Genomic DNA, 23882 nt, shown 5'->3' with positions numbered 1-23882 from the left:
TTGCAAATGGCCTATCTACTTCAGAAGTTTTAGAATTGAAAAAAAATCATGCTTTTGTTGTGTGCCATATTCAGATAATAGAATTTTTTCTCTGTGCATCCAAAATGTCATTTATTTTGTGACTTCTGTCATCTAGAGACTCGCCCACAAATTCATATTAAATTTGCTCACCATTCTAAAGCATGCTTGAGAAAATTTTTCCAAAAGGTAGATGAATTTTTTTACTTTTAAGAATTGCTGTGGATCTAAGAGGTTTTTTGAAAAGAAAAATTCTTACATGGTAATGCAGGAATAAGTAGATATTTTTCTTTATGGAACAGTGCATGTAGTGAGGTTTAGGGATTTGTGTTTGCATTAACTAGTAGTATTTGGCAACTTTTTAATGATTAATAGGTTCATAGGTATTGAGTGGTAAACATAAAACCTTAAGGCTGCCAGTATCACTGTTTCTTTCAGAGCCAGTATAATGTCAAGGTTTGAAGATTGTTGTTTTAGTCCATTCGGGCTGCTGTAACAAAATGCCACAGACTGGATAGCTTGTAAATTTATTTCTCATAGTTCTGGAGGCTGGGAAGTCCAAGATCAAAGCACCAGCATGATTGATTCTGGTACAGTCCTTTTTCTGGTGTGTAGCTGGTAACTTCTCACTGTGTTTTCACATGGTGGAAGAGGCCAGGGCTCTCTCTGTAGCCTCTTTTCTAAGGCACTAATTTTGTTTCTGAGGGCTGTGCCCTCATGACCTAATTATCTTTCAAAAACCCCACCTCTTAATACCTGTCACCTATGGAGTTAGGATTTCAACATTTGAATTCTGAGTGACACAAACGTTTAGACCATTGCAGGTATAAATCATTCAAATCAACAAGATAGTTGTAAGGTTACCCAGATTGTTTCTTTACCTAAGACTTTCTGTTGTGTTATACTGGTACACTTATATGCTTTTTAATCTGTCTTTAGATAGATCATGCTATGATTTTGGGCTCCCATGATGGCAGGGACTTGTGTTAGTCATCTTTGCATTACTGTAGTTTATTTGTTTACAAAATGGGAGTAATAATTTTTACCTAAAAGGGTTGTTATGTGATTTGGCAAGATAGTTCCTAAGCATAATGCTTGCAACATAGTAGATTGTAGTAGGTCTGTAAGCCTCAGTGTGCTTAATGTAAGAGAATGAATTTTAGAAGAAAAGTATCTAAATATTTTTACATTTACTAGATGGTAGTATTAAACATAATTGATAAGAGGTATTGAGAAATCATTGTTGAGAGTATTCCAAAAGTCTATGTGATGTTTTTAGTTCTACCATTTTAGACCTTATTAAGAAAGTTCATTAAAACTGTCCTCATTCATAATTATAGTTTGCAGTTTTTGAGAAGATTAGCAGTTTTTTTCCTAATTCTTTAAGTGGTGAGCCTTTAGAATAGCCAAGTAATCAAGTGGTAGAATAGGGCATGAAGTGATAGAGCAAGCTTGCAAACATGTAGATGTTCAGCCAGAAACTGCTAGTACAGTACCCTCATTTTATGGCAGAAAACCAAAATTTTGAGAAACCATGACTTATTTATTATTCTACATAAATATTTTCTTAGAAGAATCAGGACTTCAAAGCTTTTCTGATTCTGATTTCATTCCTATGTACTTTTACACACTATTTGTCATATGGCTCTCTCCTTTAAATATCTATGATATTTTTTGGAACATTTTTTTTTAATTTGGAGAAAAAATTGCAAAGATTGAACAGAGCCCCCAAAAGCCCTTTACGCAGATTTGGCGATTGTTAATATTTTGCCCCATTTGCTAATTTATCATTTACTTTGTCTCACATAACTATAGTACAATTATCAAAGTCAAGCTATTTAATATTGACAGTATTATATAATCCACAGTCCATAAGATCTTTAGCCTTGCTTTGTTGCTTTTGACCTTACTTTGTATAATGAATCCCAGTTTGGGCTTTTCTTCTGATTCTTCATGATTAGTTTCAGCTTATATTTTATGGTGGAATATGAAGTGATGATATTTCATTGCCTGGTAGCAGGAGGAACATATGTCTGTGTGTTTTATTACTGGTGATGTTAAATTTACTTGGTTAAAACTAAAACTGTGCTGCCACTGTAAGTTTACTGTTTTTTCTTTATAATGATAAATGTCTTATGGGGAGATAACTTTGAACCTGTGTAAGTATCCTATTCATCATCAGACTTTCCCCTAACAGTTTTGAGCCTGAATAAATTTTGCCAGAATCAGTTACTACTGTGATAATTGCAAAATGATGATTTTCTAATTCCATCATCCCATCTGTGTTTATTACTTGACATTCTTCCCTAAAAAAGAATGTTTGTTTATCAGTGTGGACTTATGAGTGGATTCTTTTTTTTTTTTTTACTAGGTATTAATCTGTTACTGTCATTATTATTTATTTTGGTGCCACCAGATTTGGCCAGTGAGAACTCCTTCAAATTAGTTTCTGTGACATTTTGAAAGATAAACTTTATTGGCAGTATAGTTGACATACAATAAATTGCCAATTTAAAATACACCATATGATGAATTGACAGACATATACATCCCTGAAATCCACAGCCACAATAGATCTATAGAACATTTCCATCACTCCCAAAGTATATGTCATGCCCTTTTGTACTCTTTGGGGCATGACATTCTGTCTCTGGTCCCAGGTGATCATACATATACTTTTTGGTCATTATGGATTAGTTTATATTGCTGTGTCCTCTTGACGTGTCTCCATCATTTTTTGAACACTTTCTTAGTTTGTGGTACAAGATATTTCAGGCTTGTTTGAACATTCCCCACTCCAGTCCTGGTTTCTTGGTTTAGACATTGAGATCTGAGTGCAAGTGTGCTCATTGCTCCTGGGGTGATACTGTTTCTAGGCCCTCTGAGTGGATAAAATGGGAATGCTTATACTCACTCACTGGCTCACTCACTCTTTTTCCCTCTCCTCCTTCCCTCCCTTTCATATTTGTATCATCCATCTGTCTGTCTTTCTGTATGTCTGTCTGCCTGTCTGCTTATTCCTACAGGTACCTCTAATTCCAATTTAGTACTATAGGGCACATTCTAGTCTGCAGTGATTAAATTTTTAAGCCCATCAACCATAGAGGTGAATGAAGTGAGTACTTCAGTTTGCTTACTTTTAAGGGAATTGAATTTTTCTTAGTTTTAGTTATCTATACTTTGCAAGTTCAATTATATTGCCTGTAAATATTTGCTTTTATATTCATTCATGAAATTATTAGTGCTTAAAAAACAGTATTATAATCTTTGGTGTTATCAGTAGATTGTGATGGGTATGGAAAAAAGGCATAAATTAAATTTCTGAAAAGATGTAGAAGAGACCTTGGATTTTAGAAAGTGACAGGAAAAAAATGTTACTTCTCTTACATAGTTGTACTCTTATTTATTCTAGGTAGTAAACAGTATGTAACAGTTCTAGAAATGAAATCTAGGAATAATGAGTAAGATATTGAAGAAAAATTTCCAGTTAACTATAAATATACAAAATTTTCAGGTAAGGGTTTTAGAAAATTAAGAAATCAATTTTAGTAATAATGAGCAATAGAGTAAAGATAAAATTTAATTTGATGAATTGTTTTAACTCTGCTCTGAGATTTAGTAATAAAATAATGTGAATTTAGGAAGAAGTAGAGATTGGTTAATCAAGTAAATATTTCTTAAATGTTTTATTGCTAAGTGCTGTTTTGGCTTTCTGAGGGTACAGAGTCCTTTCTACAGTCCAGGAGCTTAAGTTACAGGCTGCTGATGGGTAAGGCAGATGTGAACTCAAGTTAAGTATAGTTGAGTCGAGAGTAAAATGATTTGAGTACCAAAAGTGTTGGTGGAAGATATTTCTAAACAATACAGTTCACCCTTGAACAATATCGGTTTGAACTATGCAGGTCCACTTAGATGCAGATTTTTTTCAATAAATATATTGGAAAATATTTTGGGGATTTGCAACAATTTGAAAAAAAACATTTTATTTTTTGTCATTTACATTATTATTAGACTACATATAACATACAAAATATGGTTAATTGTCAACTGTAAGTCTTCCGGTCAGCAGTAGGCTATTAGTATTTGTTTGTGGGGAGTCAAAAGTTACACATAGATTTTTAACTGTGAGGGGGTTGGTGCTCCTAATCCCCCTCAAATTGTTCAAGGGTCAATTCTACATTGTTTGCCACTTTTTCTAAAACTTGCTTTGCAAATTTTCATCTTCGCAGAAATATTCCAGGAAACATTAGAAATATAGTCTTAACTCTGATTGCAACTATCTTAGCATGGTGTTAGTTCTAAATCCTGTTGTTTCCCCCATAATTGTTCTTTCCCTTGTTTTCCTCTACGCAAACTTTTCTGGGAAAATTTGTTAATTGTTATAAAACACTACATAAAATGAATCATCTTAACTATTTTTTAAATACAGGGTTCAGTAGTGTTATGTATAGTCACATTGTTGTGTAACAGATCTCCAGAACTTGTTTATTTCACAAAATCAAAACTATACACATTAAACAACTCCTCCTTCCTTGCTCCTGAAACCATTATTCTACTTTCTCTTTCTGTGAATTTGACTACTTTAGATACCTCATATAAATGAAATCATACAATATTTATCTTTTTTGTGACTGATTTATTTCACTTAATATATGCCCTCAAGATTTGCCCATGTTGTAGTATGTAACAGAATTTTGTTTTTTTCAGGTTGAATGATATATCATTGTATATATGTACTACATTTTGTTTAGATATTCATCTGTTGATGGGCGTTTTAGTTTCTTAAACCTCTTGGCAGTTGTGAATAATACTGCTAAAATGTGAATATGGAGATGTAAAAGATGCCACTTTCAATTTGGATATATACCCGGAATTTCTGGATTATATGGTAATTCTGTTCTCACCCTCAGCAACCCTATTTCCTGTTTTTCTTTATATTAGTCATCCTGATGGGTAAGAGATGGCAGCTCATTATGATTTTGATTTGCATATCTCTTAATGATTTGTGATTTTGAGCATCTTTTCATGTGCTTGTTGACTTTTTATTTATCATCTTTGGAGAAATGTCTATTAAAGTCTTTTGTCTGTTTTTTAATTAGGCTATTTAGCTTTTGTTTTTGGTTGTAGGAATTCTTTTTGTATTCTGGTTATTAATCCCTGATCAGATATAGCATACACATTTATTTTCTACTATTTTGTTGATTATATCCTTTGATGTACAAAAATTTTTATGTTTAAAGTAGGTAGCCTCGTTTGTCTGTTTTTTGTATTGTTGCCTATGCTTTTAGTGTCATATCTAAGATATCATTGCTAAATCCAATGGTTATGAAGCTTTTTCCGTGTTTTCTTCTAGGAATTTTATAGTTTTGTTTTATGTTTAGGTCATTAATCCATTTTGAGTAAGTTTTGTATATAATTTAAGTTAACATGTGAATATCCAATTTTCCCAGCAACATTTGTTGAAGAGACTGTCTTTTCCCCAGTGAGGGGTCTTGATACCCTTGTTGAAGTTCATATGATGAATTCATGCAAACTTTTGTCATGACATAGGTGTAGACCTGTTGTACATGTTCATATGCCTTCCCTTTCCAATAGATTGTCAGCTGTGTATAGCTAGAGACTATTTCTTATTTTTCTTTGTTTCTTCACTGTTTACTATAGAGGTCCAAGAAATGAATAAACTGTAATCTGCTTAATTTTTATTCCAGAGTATTTTCTTTTCTTTTATGTCACTTAGGTGCCTTTTTATAGTGCCAGCACTTTGGAGGAAGAATAGTGTGAATAAAAATTCATAATTGGTACATGGAACAGTTAGTCTTCATACCAGTTGATTATGTCATCTGTTTCCTGGAACACAAGGGAATGGTACTGATTATTTCCAGAGAGTAGATGAATCTTTGTTAATTGCATTGTTACCTTACTTGCATGGAGCTCTGTGTTATGAAAACAAAATCAAGGCCTTGATCATCAGTATTTATGGATGACTACTGCATTCCTAATCTGACAAGCCACCTTGATTATATAGAGGGTGAGAGTATTGCTTTCTTATTTCTTGGTTCATAAACACCTTTGAGAAGCAAACAAAAGCTTTGCATTCTATGAAAGTACACATAGTAATCATAAGAAGTACATTTCTACATATTATTTCATGTGATTTATAGTTTATATACACACAAATATAGCTAGATAGTATGTTCTCATGGTTTAAAAGTCAGTATTAAAAAATATACATTAGAATACTTGTCACATTCAACTAGTCTCTTCTGCTTTGTTTTCTCAAAGTATTTGTACTTTCTTGTTATCCTGCTAGTGTTTGTTTATGCAGGTACACACAAAAACATGTATTTGTGTACTTCCTTCTTTCGTAAACAAAAGACAGCATACATAGTATGTTATTCAGGATATGCTGCAGTGAAAATAACCTGAAAATCATGGCTTACAACAGTGACATAGCCACTTAGGGACCTGAGACTGATAGAGACTCTTTTTTGACATATGGTTCAATGCTTGCACAGGTAGGGGAAAAGGAACTTGGCTTTTCTCCTACCACACTCTCATTTTTACTCCTCTGTGCCTTTCTGTCCTTTTTAATTTCCTTGCTTTTTATGAGGAGTTAACCATATTTGAGAAATGACATGATAAAGTCACGTTAAGCAGAGCATTTTTTATTACTAGGTGTTGCAGTAGGGTAGGGTGTGGTTGGGATGTTGCAATCAATCTTTTTCAATGCAGATGGTGAAATGAATATTTGTGATACTGTATAAACTGAACCCTTAAAACGTATAAAATTTAAAGTCCCATATGGGACCACTAGCAAAATAAATTTAAATTTGGATATAGTTCATTAGCTTTACAATTATAAATACTTGGAGCATTTTCTTGCACTATTCATCTTTATTGAATTTTAGTAACTTCGCAGATTATATCCGTTAAAAAGGTACTTCCTTGCTTGCTTAACCCCTTTACAATACCAGTGCATTCTAAATATGGAGCTTTGTGATTATATATATATTGGGAGTCAGTGGTTGATATACACTATAATTCCTTTTCTTTTTTAACTCTAATTTTTTGACAGAAATATTTTGCATACTGATGTGAATGCCAAGATATGAGTGGTTAAGAACTTACAACTTTACTAATAAATGCATATACTCCTTTAAGGTTTAAAGAGTTTGATCTTAAATGCATTGTGACTTAAAGAATTGTTGTCCACATACCTGTGTCCTTATGAAGTCTGTCTATAATTGATGGTTTTATAGTCTTTTTAGTCAGTAAAATAATGTATGTTTCTAGTAGCTGTTACAAGAATTATAATTGATTGTACATCATAAAATGTTATTTCTTGCTTACAGTATTGGAATGCCATATCCACCACATTTGATTATTGCTAACAGTTTCTCCTTACACTCTTTTTCATTTAGTAGAGCTCTTCTTTTCATCAATAAACAAATATATGGGATAATGTTCTTGGTTCGACTGGTAATTCTGTAGCTATTGCTGCTAAGAAGATAATTCTGACTCTAGATAATAGGTGGTCAGTATTATCTGAGCCTTCATGGGTAATTTATTCTTATTACCTCAGTTTTTATTGAAGAATGGTAGAAGAAAAGTTAAAAGAAAGCTACAATTATATTTTTATATGAATTTATAATCTACTCTTAGTGGTTTCTGTATAATATCTCAATATAAAATATCTTCTAATATTAAATTTCAAGAAAAGTTTGCTTCTCTAGGGAAATGTTATGTTTCCATTTTTATAATGAAAGACTCATTTCACTTTGTCAAATACCTTTCTTGTTTAGAGTGTCCTATTGTCATCTTTCAGATTACACTTACTTGCTGAGTAGAACTTGGTTCAGTTTTCCCCCTCACTCTGTAAAGCTAGTGACTACAGCTACCAATATTTTCCTCCCTTGTATAAATCTTCTCCTCACATAAGCCTATAAAAATCTCTATTTAGTTGTCTAAGAGGCATTTTAAACATAAGGTGGTTAAGGCTGATACTCTGCTCTTTTTCTGTGCACCAAAATCTGTTCTATCCAGTCTTCCTCATCTGAGTTAATGGCAAGTCCATTCTTCTTTTATTTAGAACAAAGAATTGGATTCATCTTTTACCCTAATACTGTGTACTTGATTCACTTGATAACATATTTTTGTCACCTACTAAATAAATGTATGGAGCTATTTTCTTTCACTACCTCCACTACTGCCACCCAGTGTAAGTTACCTTTTGCTGTATAATTACAGGAGCATGTTATTTGCCATTACCTCTCTAGTGAATGTTTAAGTGCTCACCCTCCACATAGAGTAAAAGCCAAAGTATTTTTAAATTGGCTGCACAGACCTCCATGATCTGACACCCCCATGTGCCTCTCCTGATCTCTATGACTTTATTTCCTACTTAAATCTCCCCTTTGTTTACATTGGTCTGCTTACAGCCTTTGTACTTACTGTTATATATCTTTCCCTCTGAGAGATCTTTACGGCTCAGGATTCTTTCAGGATTCTGCTCATAAGTCATATTTCCAGTGAGGCCTTTCCTGACAGCTCTGTTTATAAAACAGCAATACCTCCTACTCTATAATTCCTTTAACATCTTTGATCATTCTTTGATGCATTATTGTTACATATTATTCCTTATCTATTTCCTTATGTTTGTCTACTCCTGCATTAGTCATCTCTCTTAACTCCTCTTATCCAGGTCATTAACGATCTCCTTATTCCTAAATCTAGGATTACATCCTATTTCTTATTTTACTTAACCTCACAGTAGTATCTGACATTACATTCCATGCCCTTCCTGAAAGTGTCTCTTCCCCTGACTACCACACATTCAGAGGTTTCTTCCTGCCTTGTACCTTTTTGGTCTAAGTTATTTGATCTTGGCCCATAGTGTAATGTTGCTACATAGGATTATATTCTGCCCCATGATCTTTTCTGTTTTCACTCTGGACAGCCTCCCTAGGTGATAGGAGGAAAGGGGGTGAGGCAGTAGATAGAGTAAGTGTAAAGCTTGCAGCAGATGAGGACAACATATATTTAAGAATGTTTCTCTAATTACAAAAAATATTAGAAAGGGAGAAGTGGAAGATGTAAATTCAGAAGAATAGGGTTTATCAACAAAACAGATTTACCTGGAAGGTTAGGGGTACATTATAAGTATCATGATTAGTCTTAATTGATTGGGGATAAATCAGAGTTAGTGCTGAAAGGCTGAGGGAGAGATGTCCAACTTCTGATTTCATCTATATGAAAGGAGAGATGCTAGGAATGAGGTGCAAAGTGGAGAGGTCAGAATTTTGAGGAGACTAAAATGGACTCAACAGGGATTGTTAAAACATTTTGAGCCATGCATCCCTCTGGGCTTCACTGGGATACTAGAGGGATGCATGACGTAAAATGTTTAAGAAACCTTGATAAATGGTTCTTTAGGAGTTCTGGTCTCTTATGGGTGGGAAGAGTTATTCTCTTAGGAAGAGTCAGCTGAGGTTTCACTTGAATATTCAGGCTCCAGAGAAAATGATAGTTCTCTTCATTTCCTCCTTCCTATGCCTAGAAGACCTGGTCCTTAACACACCCTTGTAGACATCTTGACTAGAATTACCCCAACCTTCTAGAGACCTCTTGGAGAACATCTCAATCAGGTGCAAACGTATGGTTGGGTGTGCAGGGAAGCTTAATACTAGAAAGTGAAACAAAATGTTACTGTTGAACAATTTCAACCCAAAGAGAGGGGCCAACTATTTCTGTCTGCACCAGAGTCACCTCTTAGTCCCTACGGTGCCAACTTCACACAGACAAACAGAGGACTTTTCCAATCTGGCCTTTCCTTTTCTCCTCCCCCTTGATCCCTCCCACCCTTTCCTTCCTCTTTGCTCTCTGAAGAGCACCCAGAAGAGCACTTTCTGGGCCTCTGGGCCCTGGGAATCACTACTGGCTGCCTCCAGAAGTGTCTCCAGGCTCTCTCTTGTTCTAAGTCCTTCAAATTCTTCAGAGGAGGGACACTCAGAAACACAGACAATATTTTCAGCCACAAAAGAGAGGCTACACTCATTTGTCTGTATGTTTATAAAGGGGGCCCCAGCAAGGGGAAACAGTATTTTGCCCTCCACAGATACAGCAGTGACTCAACTTCTTATTCTGCTGCCCCAAGGGGTGGGTGGACAAATTATTTTTCTTGTGATAAATGTAAAGTAGACAACCATTCTTTCCTTCAGATAACAAGGTCACACTCATAGTCAAAATGGGTTCTCTTGTCCTAGTTCAATTAAACTCATAATTTTATATAGGCTTGTAAGGATATACCAAACCACAAAACATAGGTCAGCTTCATCCTACTGGTCTTAATCAGAAAAATATATAATTTAACTGTAAGGGAGGATATTGAGAGCGACATTCCATGACAAGTCCTTAAGTGATGTGATTGATTTCATGGCTTTATAGCCAGCCCATTTCCCCAAGATTTGCTGTGAAAAGAGATGCTTGCTATTTTTCTGGGTGCAGGAAGCCCAGTGCCCTGCTCGGTGGGAATGCACATGGCACACCCTTTCAGTTTCCATGGTGTAGTGATCCCCAGGAAGCCAATCACTCAGCCAGCTCAGGGTGTCCAGCTGCCAAGGCTCTTGGGCCAAAGGACTTTACCTCTTTTAATATAGGTACAAATTTCTATGAGGGGCTTAAAACCTTCAAAGTAGCTTAAATTATATTTTGGCTTTAATATAGAGACCATTTGTTCCATGCATTTAAGTCAATCCAGTTTCATTTCAGTTTACACAGTTAATATCTGCAGAGTAGCCACTATGAACAAAACATTATTCAACAGCTTAAGAATAGCAGTTCTCCTTCACAGGTGACTATAAGAAGACCTGGGAGCTATTTTTTTCCCTTTTTTTTAAAAGCAACTTTGTTGAGGTTTAATTTACATACCCATAAAATTTAACCCATTTTAAGTGTACAATTCAATGATTTGTCATAAACTTCCAGAATTGTGCAATCTTCATCACAGTGAAGTTATGGAACATTTACATCACCTTAATAGTTTTAAACTAATACTGATGCCCAAGCCCCACCCAGACCAAGTAGGTTAGCTTTTGGGAGGTGATTTAGGCAACTTCCCAAGTGGTTGTGAGATGCAGTGTTGAGAAGCATTGCTGTAAAGACTACCAACACCAGTGATGCCTCGTTCCCACTCTTAGGGAACTTAACGTCTCCACCTCTGCACGACTGACATTTTGAGCTGGGTAATTCTTTCTTGCCAAGAGCTGTCCTGTGTACTCTAGGGGGTTTAGCAGCCTCTAAGCCCTAAAGCTTATAGCAACCCCCTTCAAAAAGCCCCCATAATATTTCATTTCATCCTCTCTACAATCCTATTAAACAGGTAAAACCATTAACCCCTTTTTGCAGATGAGGATAAACCTCTAAGCCAAGACTTAGAGAAGTTAAGGAACTTACCCAGATCTTGGAGCTCAGTAAAGAGAGAGATATACAAGGAAGATTGGTCTGACTTACAGCTGGCTATTTGAGAACTATGCTATAAGACAGTGCTTCTTAGACTTGTTTATCATAAGGACCACCTGCTACATATTAAAAATGCACATCTCAGGATTCAGAAATTCTGGGATGGGATTGTGGCTCTATGTTTTCTACAAATACCATGAGTGATTCCTACAGTGAACCAAGTTTGAGGATAATTGTTATAGTGTTTCTCATAAATACTGAATGTTAAATAAAAAGTAAGCTAGCTAAAATTTCCGGTTTGGAAAATTAGGAAAATGTGTATAATTTTGATAGAAAAAGCAAGGAGGGAATAGGATGAACAAAGGGAAGTGGTTTAATGTATGGGGCACCCTTGGTATTGTAGGAACAAAAGCTGACATTTCTTTTGCACTTAATGGGGAGCAGGCACTGTCCTAAGCATCTGATATGTATCGTCTTATTGAATCTTCACAAACAACTTTGTGAGATAGGTGCCATTATTTTCTCATTTACAGCTAAAGACACTGAAGTGCAAAGTGGTAAAGTAACTTGTATGAGCTCTCATAGCTGGCAAATGATCAAGCCAGGATTTGAAATCAGACAGCTTACATCCCATCCACATAACAACCAGATTGAAGTACCTGAGGCTCAGGGAGTATATGGAACTTGTACAACAGAACTTCTCAGTCAGGGATTAGATTGAAACCTGCATTTGTCTATTCCTAGATGTTTGTTTTTCTGCTATACTCCAAATGTCTCAGTTTAAATTGTGGGGAACTTTGAATACTATAGCTTTGTAGTTACTTAAAGAATATTTATTTCATGCCCATCATTCATTCATCAAATAGACACAAAGTGTAAGTATTGGGCCAGAGCCACAGAGCTACAGAGAACTAAGGCATGGTTGTATCCTAGGGGGATCACCATCTTGAGTGCAAATAGACAAATGATTAATTTTAACTGCAGCCAAGTGTGAAAAGCATACTATCTAGAGAACAGGAGGGTCTAAAATCTGCCCAAGGGAGCAGAGAGTTGACAAGTAAGGCCAGGAGGCAAGCTGGTGTATTCTTAATTTTTCAGACAATTAAGGCCCATGTGAGAGTAGAATGAAAGCAGCATTTTTAGATTAATTGATGGTAAGAAGGAAATTGAGAAGAGAAATTAAGAGGAAATTGTCCAGTCACGATACTATTCTGGCAGCCTGAGAATAGATGGGAGACACTGAGGTCTTAACGCCATGAGCATGAAGAAGGAAAGATGTGGAGAGAGAGAGGGGAGTAGGTTCTCGGTGCACATGCAGTTAGTCATTAACTCCTTCCAAGTGCTTGGGAGAGGGCAGGTGGGTTGACAGAGGGAAAGGGTGTGAAGGGGCAGGTTTGAATCTCTGTAATGACTTCCTAATCTAGTGGGAAGCTTTGTGGGCCCTGAGGAAAGGAAGAGAATCCCGAAGTTTGTGGGCAAAAAACTTTCCTCCCTTCTCCCACACAGAAAGTTCCTTCATTTAGGTTTTTTTTGGGTGGTTAGAAAGCTGGGCTTTGGCAATGCAAGGGCTTCTGGGAGGAAATGAATGAGACATCAAGTCAAATTTTCCCAAATTATTAATTTTACTAAAGCTTCAGCTGACAGGTTGGCAGTAAAAAAACTTGAAGCAGCTCTTATCTTACAAATACACTATTTCATTTCCACATTGCACTAAGTAATCAAACTCAGTTCTTCTCTTGGCCACCTTTCATCTTCCCTGGGAGCTGCTGCTGTGAAGGTGGAGCTCTGCAATTTGAGCACATCTAAGATCTATCCTGGATCCAGGAGGCTCTACACCAGGACCCACTGGAAAGTTTTCCAATTTCTTAACGCAGAATGCAAGTTGGTATTCTTTTCCAAGAGAAATCATTGGTACATAAATGGGACTGTCCTCTACAGAAGAAAGGACAAAAAAAGTCCAAAGAAATTCACAAGAGAAGAACCCACATGTGCAGCCAAATTCCAGAGGGTCATCACTGGTGCACCTCTTGCTGATATAATGGCCACGAGGGATCATAAAGGCTTAGCTAGAACAAGCTTGCAGGACTGCCAAGGAAGCAAAACAGGCTAAGAGATCATCTGAAAAATACAATGGCTGCCACTAAGGTTCTCACAAAGGCAACATCCATGAGAAAGACTGTGAAGCCTGGGTAGGTTTCTGTTCTCCAAGTTGGTGGAAAACACCAAATTAGCAGGTGAGATTTTTAAATGAAGATCTGACTGTAAAAAGAGGCTCAGCTGTTAGAATAAGGCCCAACTATTTCATTTTTCACTTTCCTCTGCCCTCATATCTCTCCTCCCCACTTTGTTTTTCTTTTCTTTCCTACAAATTTGTTCAGAGATTCTGATTTAGCCATCAGTTGGACCATCCCTGGCCCGAAATATCTAGACTTGATTGTCTTGAACCCCATTCCATGCCGGATGGGAATTCAAAGCCCAACATAACAGAGCTGTGTTCCCAGGAGGCTTACACTGTGTTCTGATCCACACTCCTGTTTTTCCTGAATTCACAGGTATATGAATTACCTGGCAAAATTCTGGGTGCCATCCCTTCCGCCTGCTGATACTTTCTCTCTAAGCATGAGAATAGGACTAACTGGAGGCTTAGACAGACAGAAGGAGGGTACATTGCAGAAAGGCAAATATCTTCAAATACACAGTCATCCAGCCTTATCAGTAATAGGACTTTCCATTGTCCCAGCACAGACTCCCAGTCATGCCACCTTCCTCCTCTCTTCCGTGGATCCCAAAACCTCTCTTCTTCGGTTTCTGAGAAGACATCCAAGTTCCTTCAGCCCATACTCTGAACCAATGGATATTCAAGATCTCAGTAAGATCTTTTTTAAACAGAATTCTCAATAAGATCTTTTTTAAACAGACTTCAGCCATCGTAGATGGAAATTTGTGGTTGTCAGTGGCATGCCTCCTTCTCTTCCCTCCACCCCATTATTTTCTGCCTCTACTATTAAATGATATCTTCCCTCTAGGAGATTTCAGTCTCTTTGGAAGGAGGCCTAATAAAGATACAAAGTGCTGAAAGGACATCAGGAAAGGAGATGCTTGTATGCAAAGGGATGTGTGGGGATTAAGGTAAAGCTTTACGTGTAAACTGTCCATCCGTCCATCCATCCATTCATCCATCCAACCATCCATCCATATTCATCCATCTGTCCATCGATCCATTCATCCATCTGTCCATCCTTCCATCCATCCATATTCATCTGTCTGTCCACCCATCTATCCACTCATCCACCCTTCCATCCATCCATCCATCTGTCCACCAACCATTCATCCATCCACCCCTACATCCATCCATCCATCTGTCCATCCTTCCACCCATCCATCCATCCATCCGTCAGTCCATCCTTCCACTCATCCATCCATCCTTCCACTCATCCATCCGTCCATCCATCCATCCATCCATCCATCCATCCATCCACCCATCCACCCATCCTTCCATCCATCCATCCATCCATCCATCCATCCATCCATCCATCCATCCATCCATCCATCCATCCATCCATCCATCCAGTATTGGCTGAGAGCCTGCTAAGTGCCAGATAGCTAGCTGCTCCAGCCATTGGGTATTACTCATGAAAAAGAGAGCAAGGGCTCTGCCCTATCAGGGCTTATGTCCAGTTGGGGGATTTAAGCTTTGATTTATACGTTGCAGAAAGAATAGGATTTCACCACATGGGTAAGGGAGTCAAGACTTTACTAGCAGACAGAACAGAATATACAAAGGCAAGAAAGAAATAACATGAAATATAACTACATCACCAAAAATCTTGGTATGGTTGCCTTGTAGGAAATGCAGTGGGAAGGCAAGGATGGAAGGTGATGAGGGGGGGCAGGACCCATCATGCACATAGCTGGGAATTTGGGTGTTATGCTGTGCTGATGGAAAGGTTTGATAAATTGTAGTGTCTCTGCCTTCCCTTTTCCTGCTGCTGTGCCCTCCTCTCTCTTCTGGTTAACACGTGTGCTTGTCATTCCTGCCACGTGAGTCAGTGGAGATAGAAGCATTAATTTGTTTGAGCAGACGTCTACCAACATTGTTTGAAGAAGAGGCAGCAGACCAATGACGTACACTCAAATAACATGATTAGGACTATTTTGAAAACAGCAAACCTCAGGCCTTCCTAATTCAGTGCTGATGGCTTCAGCCCACTCCATTTCTCAGCCTGTCTTCCTACCTAATTTTTACTTCCCCATCTCCCCGCTATTCATCCCCCTTTCCCTACCAGACAGACAGACACACACACACACACACACACACACACACACACTTTACGTGACTTAGTCTCTCTCCTGTTGTCTCCATTCTTGTAACAACAAGCCACAACATTCACTGAATTTCCATAACAAGGAAGGGATAAGTTCTCAGAACTATCTCCTCCAATGTTGGGTAAGACACTGTAATAAAAAACAAGCAATCCTAATCTTTTCACATCTTTTTTACATTCAGGAAATTCTAAAGGCAAGATCTGGATGGTATCTTAAAGACAGTCTAGTGAAACCCAACTTCTTTGTTTTAGAAAAAACATTGTCAGAAAAACCTATCTGAAGTTCACAAGGCTGTGGAGATGAAAGGAAAAGAGGCACATTTTGGTGCCCTTGTCAGTGGGGGATGTGTGTGTGCTGGACAGGAGATTGTAGTGGGAGGCCCTAGGATACTTGGTGAAGTGAAAACAAGCTATATGGCCAAGGTTTATGGATGCTGGAGCATTCCTTAGGATCTGCAGGAGTGGATATAGCACAGAATCCAGTCCATCTGGCCATCACTTGAGACCAGGGTGGCAGTAGTTTGCTTTCATTAAATGCAACTGTACAGGTGGCCGTGTGAAGCTCCTCTCCAAGTAGACTCTCATGACTATTAGTGCCTGAAGTATGGCTTAAATCCAGGTGTTTAGGCTCCTGCTCCAGTACCCTTTCCATTATGCCACACTCGCCAGGGGTCTCCATGGTTCCACATTTCTCACCTGTTGGCTGCCCCGTAGCTTTTCATGCCCTGTGTGGCACCCTATTGCACCCACTCTCCCGCTGAGTAGGGACCATGCACAGATCCCTGGATTTACTGAAAAAGGACCTAGTAAACTAATCATAAGTGAGAATGGCTTAGTCTATTCCCTTGGTATTTACATTTTCATGATGCTTTAAGCTGATCAAATTACCCTTTAATGTGGCATTTCAGACTATCCTAAAGGAAAGATTTGGGAGGGAGCAAATTTCCCAGGACCACTCCACTTACTATAGGCAGCAGCTTATTCTGTATGCCTTTAAATACAGCTTCGAGCTTTTTTACATATATCACCTCCTCTATCACCACCACCTTGTTTCCCTAATGATGAAGATTAATAAGTTAGTAGTTTTTCTGGGCATCATCTTGATTAGGGATGTTGACACTGGCACAGATAAGCACATTATATTGTCTAAAAGAGGCTTAGAAGATAAAAGGTGAAGGAAGCGAAAGTCCCTTTATGAAGAAAAAAGGTTTTAATTTAAGACTGCTCATAATCCATTGCACTTGTCTTAATGCTGTCATTCACGGACCTGGAGTTAGTTCTCTTGAATTCCTGTTGAGTTATTTTGTAATCGACAAGTATTATCCTAGTGCCTCATAGGGACTGGGTGATATTTAAGCAGCACGAGTTAGTCCCATGTACTGAGTGTGTAGCAACCAAGAAGATAGCTCACTGTAAATATTTTTATTTTTACATTCATTTTATACATGCCTCAAATAAAATTGAGAATATGTGTGCCTGTATATCCATGTGTTAATATTCTTTCTGGTTTATCTTAATTTCATATGTTACAAATATATTTATGTAATTAAACATGTGGAAGGATGTTTTTCTCAAGAGATATTATTCTAATAATTACCTAACATTGCATCGTTTCAATACATAGTATAACTTAAATATTTCCCTCTTGGTGGTTATTTAGGTCATTGGCAGTTTTTCACTATTGTAATGATGCCGTAAGTATCCTTTTGTGTAAAACCTTGTCTGCATTGGTTATTATTCTTTAGGATAGATTCCCAGATCTGGAAAGAGTGAGTCCAAGAGCATGACGATTTCTTAAAAGAAAGAAAAGTTACCTCTGAGGCCGTTGCTAAGAATCTGCAGGGGCAGACATGGGAGCGAGGACAGGATCCCATTCCCCAGCATGGAGAAAATCTCAAAAGCCAGCAGTCAGTTTCCTGCATCCTGGGAAGCGAACCTGCTTTGAGGTGTGACTTCCATTCCACCCTCCCCCTTTTTATTGGACAAATGTGTAACCAGAGTGTGGAGGACAAGTCAGTCTTTAACGTCACTGACCACCTCCCGCTCTCAGCTTAGACTGTCTTCTTTTAGTGGACCCTGACTACTCTTAAAATCATATCATGGCCCACAATATCCCCATGATGTGGCCCCTGACCTTCTTTTCAGTCATTTGAGGCCTTCTCCTCTTCCTTTCTCGGCCTTCAGTGCCCCAAATGGGCCACGCTCTCTAAAAAGCCATAGTCCAGCCTTTTCTTCCCTCTGTCTGGTATATTTTTTCCCCCAGTCCTTCCATGATCAGGCTTTCTCTCCCTTTGGAACTAAATTTTATGCATACCTCCTCAGAGGCTCTTGCTCGACCGTGACCTTCAAAATGTTGCTACTTCATTGAACTTACTAAAACTTGTAATTATTTTATTTCTCTGTTGACTTATTTCCCTTGGCTTCACATTCATGATGAGAGAGCAGATTCTGGTGATACCAGGTAAACTCTGGAATCCCTGCAGCCTAACACAGTGACTGGCATGTCGTAGGCATTCTGTAACTGTTTGTTGTTGAATCTCTGGTGAATTTGCTGGTTGTGGCAGTGGGACAAAATGTACAGCAAGGCTCGATGTGAAATCCTAAGTCAGATTTTGAAGGGAGGGACTTGGGCTACAGGTTCAAGGTTGGGTTGATGTGTATTACCTGATGCAGCTGAATAATGTCTCCCAAAGATGCAATGACTTCATCTCTGGAACCTATGAATATCTCAGAGTGAAATATAGAGGTTTCCTTAGCCAAAGAGCCAATCAACCCTTCCCAAGGTTGGGGTAGCCGTGAAGTAGGTTCCAAGGCCAGGACTCTGTTTATTCAGTGCCTAGAAGAGCAGAAGTGTCATCTGTAGTAGTTACAACATCCACTGAAGCCCATATACAACCAAGATGAGACCAGATGCTAGAGTCAAAGCTGGGTGTGAACCTGAATGGACCTGAAGATGTCCCTCTGTGTGTGGGACCTGAGTATAAGAAAGTGGCTTAATGTAATCGAAACAACATGGAGGTGACATTAGACTTCGGTTTCAATCTGAGATTACTTACTTACTAACTAGCCAGTCAGCCTTTAGTAAGTAGTGCATACTAAAGTGCTTTAACCTAGCTGAGATTGAGTTTTCATGTCTTTAAAAGGTCAACCGTAACACCTATCATGTAGGATAGTTGTGAAGATTAAAAACTCCATTTATAGTGTACGTGGTATGCAGTAGGTTTGCGAAATGGCCATTCTTTTTATAACTGGGGTCTGTACTAGGGGCCATTGCCAGAGCCATGGACCAGGGACTAGGGTTTTGTCTTCAGTTGCTTCTAATGGATGAGGCGCCTGCTCTCCAGCCCCAAACCTCAAAAAAGGGAAGCAGATATAAGAAAGAAATATACTAAGAGATCAGAGCCATTTTCCTACCCCTTCTCTTACTCCCAATCTCAAACCCTGTTTAGCATAATTTGGCAACCCATAAAATAAGAAAATACATGTATTTCTTTATCTGGCAGAAACTTCTATGCAAAAACTCAATCTCATTTTCTTCATCTCTAGAATAAGGGTAATAATAGTATCTTTCATATAGGGTTATTTAAATAGGAAATTAGATAATGCACATAAAATACTTATCAGGGAACCTGGTGTAAGATGAGTGCTTAGTAAATGTTTGCTGTTGCTCTGCGGTGCAGGCGGTGGCAAGCCTGAAGATGCTAATAATGAGGATGGGGAGGAGGAGAACTCAGGTGAGAGCAGCTTCCTGGTTAAAATCAGAGGAGATCCTTGGGAGTTGACAGTTTGCACATAGCCTCATGGCAGAACTCTTTTTTTGGATGGAGGTGTTAAAACAACACAAATTTATACTCTTACAGTTCTAGAGTCAGAATTTTGAAATCGGTTTTACTGAGCTAAAGTCATGGTGTCAGCCCTGAAACCAATATAATGTATGTCAGCTATATGTCAATTGGAAGAGCGAAAGAGAGGAAGGAAGGAAGGGAGGGAGGGAGGGAGGGAGGGGTCTCAGCTCTTGCCTCTGTCGTCATATCTTTAATGAAAAATATGCTGTGCATATTTCATTAAAATTGGGGGAACTCAACTTTCTTTTTGAGCAATTTCCGATTGGACTGAAAATATCCTGAAGGGGGAATAACCAATGTTATTTTTATGTCTACGGTGTTAACACGTAGGTAGGAATATCAGAAAAACTCAGCGTTGGCTCCGGTGTTCATTGGGTTAATTTTCGTTCCAAAATGCTGGCAATCCCATGGTCTGTATCAAAGTGCCCAAATAAACATACATTACTATTTACAGTTTACTACTAAATTACCATATAAATATCACTGAAAATTTAAATGTGCCTCTTGAGGATTGTATTTTAGCAATTATAATCCACATCAGATGATTGCTAAGGACCCCTGTTAACAATGTGTAAACATTCAGCTACCTAAAACTGTGGCCCATATAGCACAAAATACCTAGATACTTGAAAACATTGGGAATGTTCAAAACATGTAAACAAATGTTTTGAAGGGGAAGAAAATAATGAAAAGTATGTGTTGGACGTAGTTGAACATCGCTGTGAAATTGCTGTTACAAGAAAGCATAATAGACCTAAAATAATCCGAAGATTGTGGTTATGGAAAGACGTGATAAATTAAGTACATGGTCATCACAAGAGACGAGTACTCTATGACAATAACTGTGCAGTATAAGGATGTTTAAGGAGAAATGTAGTCATGCTTGCGAAGACGAAACACAAATAATTTTCTGTCTGAATAAAACACATAGGATTATTCTTGAAAAGATGAGTTAACAAATGTAAAGAGATTTCTAAAGTGCAAATATCATGCATTAGTAATTTGGTTTTTTATACTTTTTTGATTTATTCATTAATATCTTAATTTCTAATATTTATAAAGAACACAGCACTGAAAAAAAACTCTGAGGACTATTTATAAAAGTTGCTAAACTAACTTTGAGCATTACGAGACTAGCAAACATTTCAGGTTATAAATAGTTAGCTGCCCATGCTGATGAATCTTAATTATAGTATTCTTTATTTACAGTATGTTTTACCCACAAATACTTATCGACAAATTTCTTCCATTTAAATAATAAAGTGCAGAAAAACAAATGGGGAGACTGTATGTTCTTATAAAATGCATCTGTAGATGATTCTCTGAATACAAGTTTCTCTCTCAGGAAAAGCCCCAGATGATCTTTAATCAGAAGAGTAGAGAGTGAGTGATTAAGATGTGGCTTTAAGTATAACCTAAGTTTATGAGGGTGCAAGAAAGCTCTAAGTTCCCAGATTTCCATATCAAAATAATCTGATGCACCTTTTATTTTTTAAGTATGTAAAACCCTAGAATCCCTCCCCAAGACCTAGTGATTTGGCAGGTTTTGGATAGGATCCAGGAATCCTTACAATCAGCCTGAATAAGAGAATCTGTTAGATTTGGTCATCTGTAGGAAAGAGGTGGTTTAGAAGGCTGAGAATATGTTCACAAAAGAGAGCTCCAACCCATGTTCATATTAGCCATTATTCATAACAGCTAAGAGATGGAAGAAAAGATGATGTGTCCATGGATGGATAAATAGATAAACCAGATGTGGTATATACACACAATGGGAGATTACTCAAACCTAAAGAGACACATGCTACCCATGAATGAACCTTGAGGACATTATGTTAAAAGAAGTAAGTCAGCCACAGGAAGACGAATTCTACATGAATCCACTTAAAAAAGTTATCTATAATAGTCAAATTCATAGAAACAAAGAGTACAATGAGGGTTGCCAGGCCTGCAAGGAGGGGTAATAAGTAGTAGTTGTTCAAGGGTATAGAATTTGAGCTCTGGAAGATAAAGTTCTGGAGATTTGTTGCCATGAGCTGAGTCACACCTGCAGGTCACCTCAACTCCCTGGGCTCTCATGGTGACACCCTCCTCCTTCCTGGGGGATCTGAGGATTCAGGGGATCCCCGGACAGCTTGTGGCCCCCGTGGACTGCACATGGAGCAACACGAGCAGAAGGACCAGTTGGGAAAGGCTGCAGGTGGGCCTGGGCGTCAGCCAGCATTTGTGTGATGTGGTCGCCTTCTCCTCTTAGCTTCATGAGGTCGCTCTCAGTCCGCACGGCTGCCTCCCAGCTTTTCTGAGCCCTTTTCTCATGCAAGGGGAGCTCCGTTGGGTCGAAGGGACTGGTTGTCTCTGATTCTTTGCCCTTGTCTTCGGCTGTCTTCTTGCACAGCTGGAGAATCTGAGACTTGGAGTTCCAGTTTCTTCTCAAGTTAGTCAGTTTCTTCCCCATTTCTGCAGAACCCTTTTCTTCCTCAGCTATTTGGCTCTCAAGTGGCATGGTACGTTGTTCTTGGTAACGTTCAAGCAGATTCTGGGGCTTCATCTGAAGTAGTTGACTTTTCAGCTGTAGGATTTCAACCCTCAGAGATAACTGATCTGCAAGGAGGGCAACTGTTCGTTTTCTCAGTTCACCCACTTGCTTTCGTTCCCTCAGGGATCTGGCTCCCTCAGGACTGTGAGGAGACACAGAGGAGTGAGCATCGTTCACGTCAGCCCTTAGTGCCACTTCTGACCCGGGGACGGGGTGTTTGCTGTTTCCCACTTCCCGCTTTTGTTTGACTTCCAGGCCCCTGCCATCCAGGAGATGTCTCAGGGGTGCAGGTGGGGGGACGGCGTGGAGCAAGGTCTCAGCCACTGACAGTAGCAGGCTGACTCCCTCTTTCAGGTCCTGCTCCAAACGTGTGTCCGACCGCAGCAGTCCTTCCTTCTCCCTCTCCTTTTCCTCCAGCCTCTGCCTGCATCTTGCGATGTTCTGGGCAAGGACTTCTGCCCTTCCTGGAAAAGCAGTGTTGCCTTTCCAGTCATCCAGCATTTCCTTGGCAGGTTGTCTCCATCCTTCTGTGATGCCCTGAGGGTTGGTTTCTCATCAGTGGCCTTGGGAAGTGTAGGAGGCTGGCTCCCCAATCCCTTTGCCAGAAGGTCCAGAGCGAACTGAAGGGACAGCCTCAGGTGCATGGTCACCGCTGCCAAGCTCAGGCTTTGTACGGTGGGAAGACTGGCCTTCCCTGCAGGTGGTCTGCCGGCGTCATCGACTGGAGTCGTTCATTTCGTAGTGTCACTACAGTTTCCAGGTGCTTCTTGGTGGGCAGAACAGCTTCTGCCCTGAGCCTCGGTGCGTCGTGAATTCCATGCTCTCACTGTGAGAAACACATTCACAAAACCTATCAGGTTCTCCCAGGGAGGTCGACAGAGCATCTGCACACAGCCTGCCAGGGTCCCCCGGAGGACTGCAAGGAGTCCGGATAGGTATCCCCAGCTCTCGCCGATCACCAGGAGAGCCCCCCACAGGCACTCCAGGATCAGCTGGCACATGAGTCCGGCGGCAGGCAGCAGGCCCTCCATGGCTGTGGGGGGTCCACAGCTCTGCCTCCAAGTGCCAGTGTCTGTGGTCAGAGGAGAGTCTTCTGAACCCTGCAGAGTTCTGTCGCTAAGGGCAACAGGTGACCTAATAATAGGACAGGTCAGTTAGGTGGGGGAGGGGAGGCCAGCCAGGGCAACAGGTGACCTAATAATAGGGCAGGTCAGTTGGGTGGGGGAGGGGAGGCCAGCCAGGATCTAGAGCACTGCTCTCCCTACCTGGCCCAGCAGCCAACCTGGTCCCTCTCTGTGTATGAGGGCCAGTCAGGGCAGAGGTGCTGGACCACGTTCCAGCTGAGGCCCTATCTCTTGATTTTACATTTTCTTCTGCTTCAGGGATTTCCACTGTTGTCTGCCAGGGTCCTGGCATCTCCCTCGTCCGAGGCTCCCTCCCTTCTCTTGTTGGTCACTGTGGGTGTCACATGAACATGTTCCTGGCCACTGTTTATGGAATCCTGGGAACACAAGTCAGGGCACACCACAGCCATGCTGTCTTCTGCTCGGCCCAGTCGTGTCCTGGGTTTCAGACATCGATGTGTGTGCCCATACGCTTCTCAGGGGTCCTTCAGGAAGGGGTGGTGGTCACACAGAGACAGGCCTGACTGTGTAGCCTGCCTGTGGATGAGGGCTCGGGCCAGCCATGGGACTGGTGATC

The 23882-nt window shown here is 39.5% G+C and overlaps 1 protein-coding gene across 5 annotated transcripts in view; it reads left to right on the top strand.

The window, feature by feature from the left end:
* Positions 1-23882, top strand: part of CD2AP (CD2 associated protein) — a 162378-nt gene that overhangs the window by 80158 nt on the left and 58338 nt on the right. The window lies entirely within an intron of this gene.

The sequence above is a fragment of the Manis javanica genome, chromosome 16 (assembly GCF_040802235.1).
Source record: "Manis javanica isolate MJ-LG chromosome 16, MJ_LKY, whole genome shotgun sequence".
NCBI classification, from domain to species: domain Eukaryota; kingdom Metazoa; phylum Chordata; class Mammalia; order Pholidota; family Manidae; genus Manis; species Manis javanica.
The sequence above is the reverse complement of the archived record's forward strand: the minus strand, read 5'-3'. Positions and strand labels throughout refer to the sequence as shown.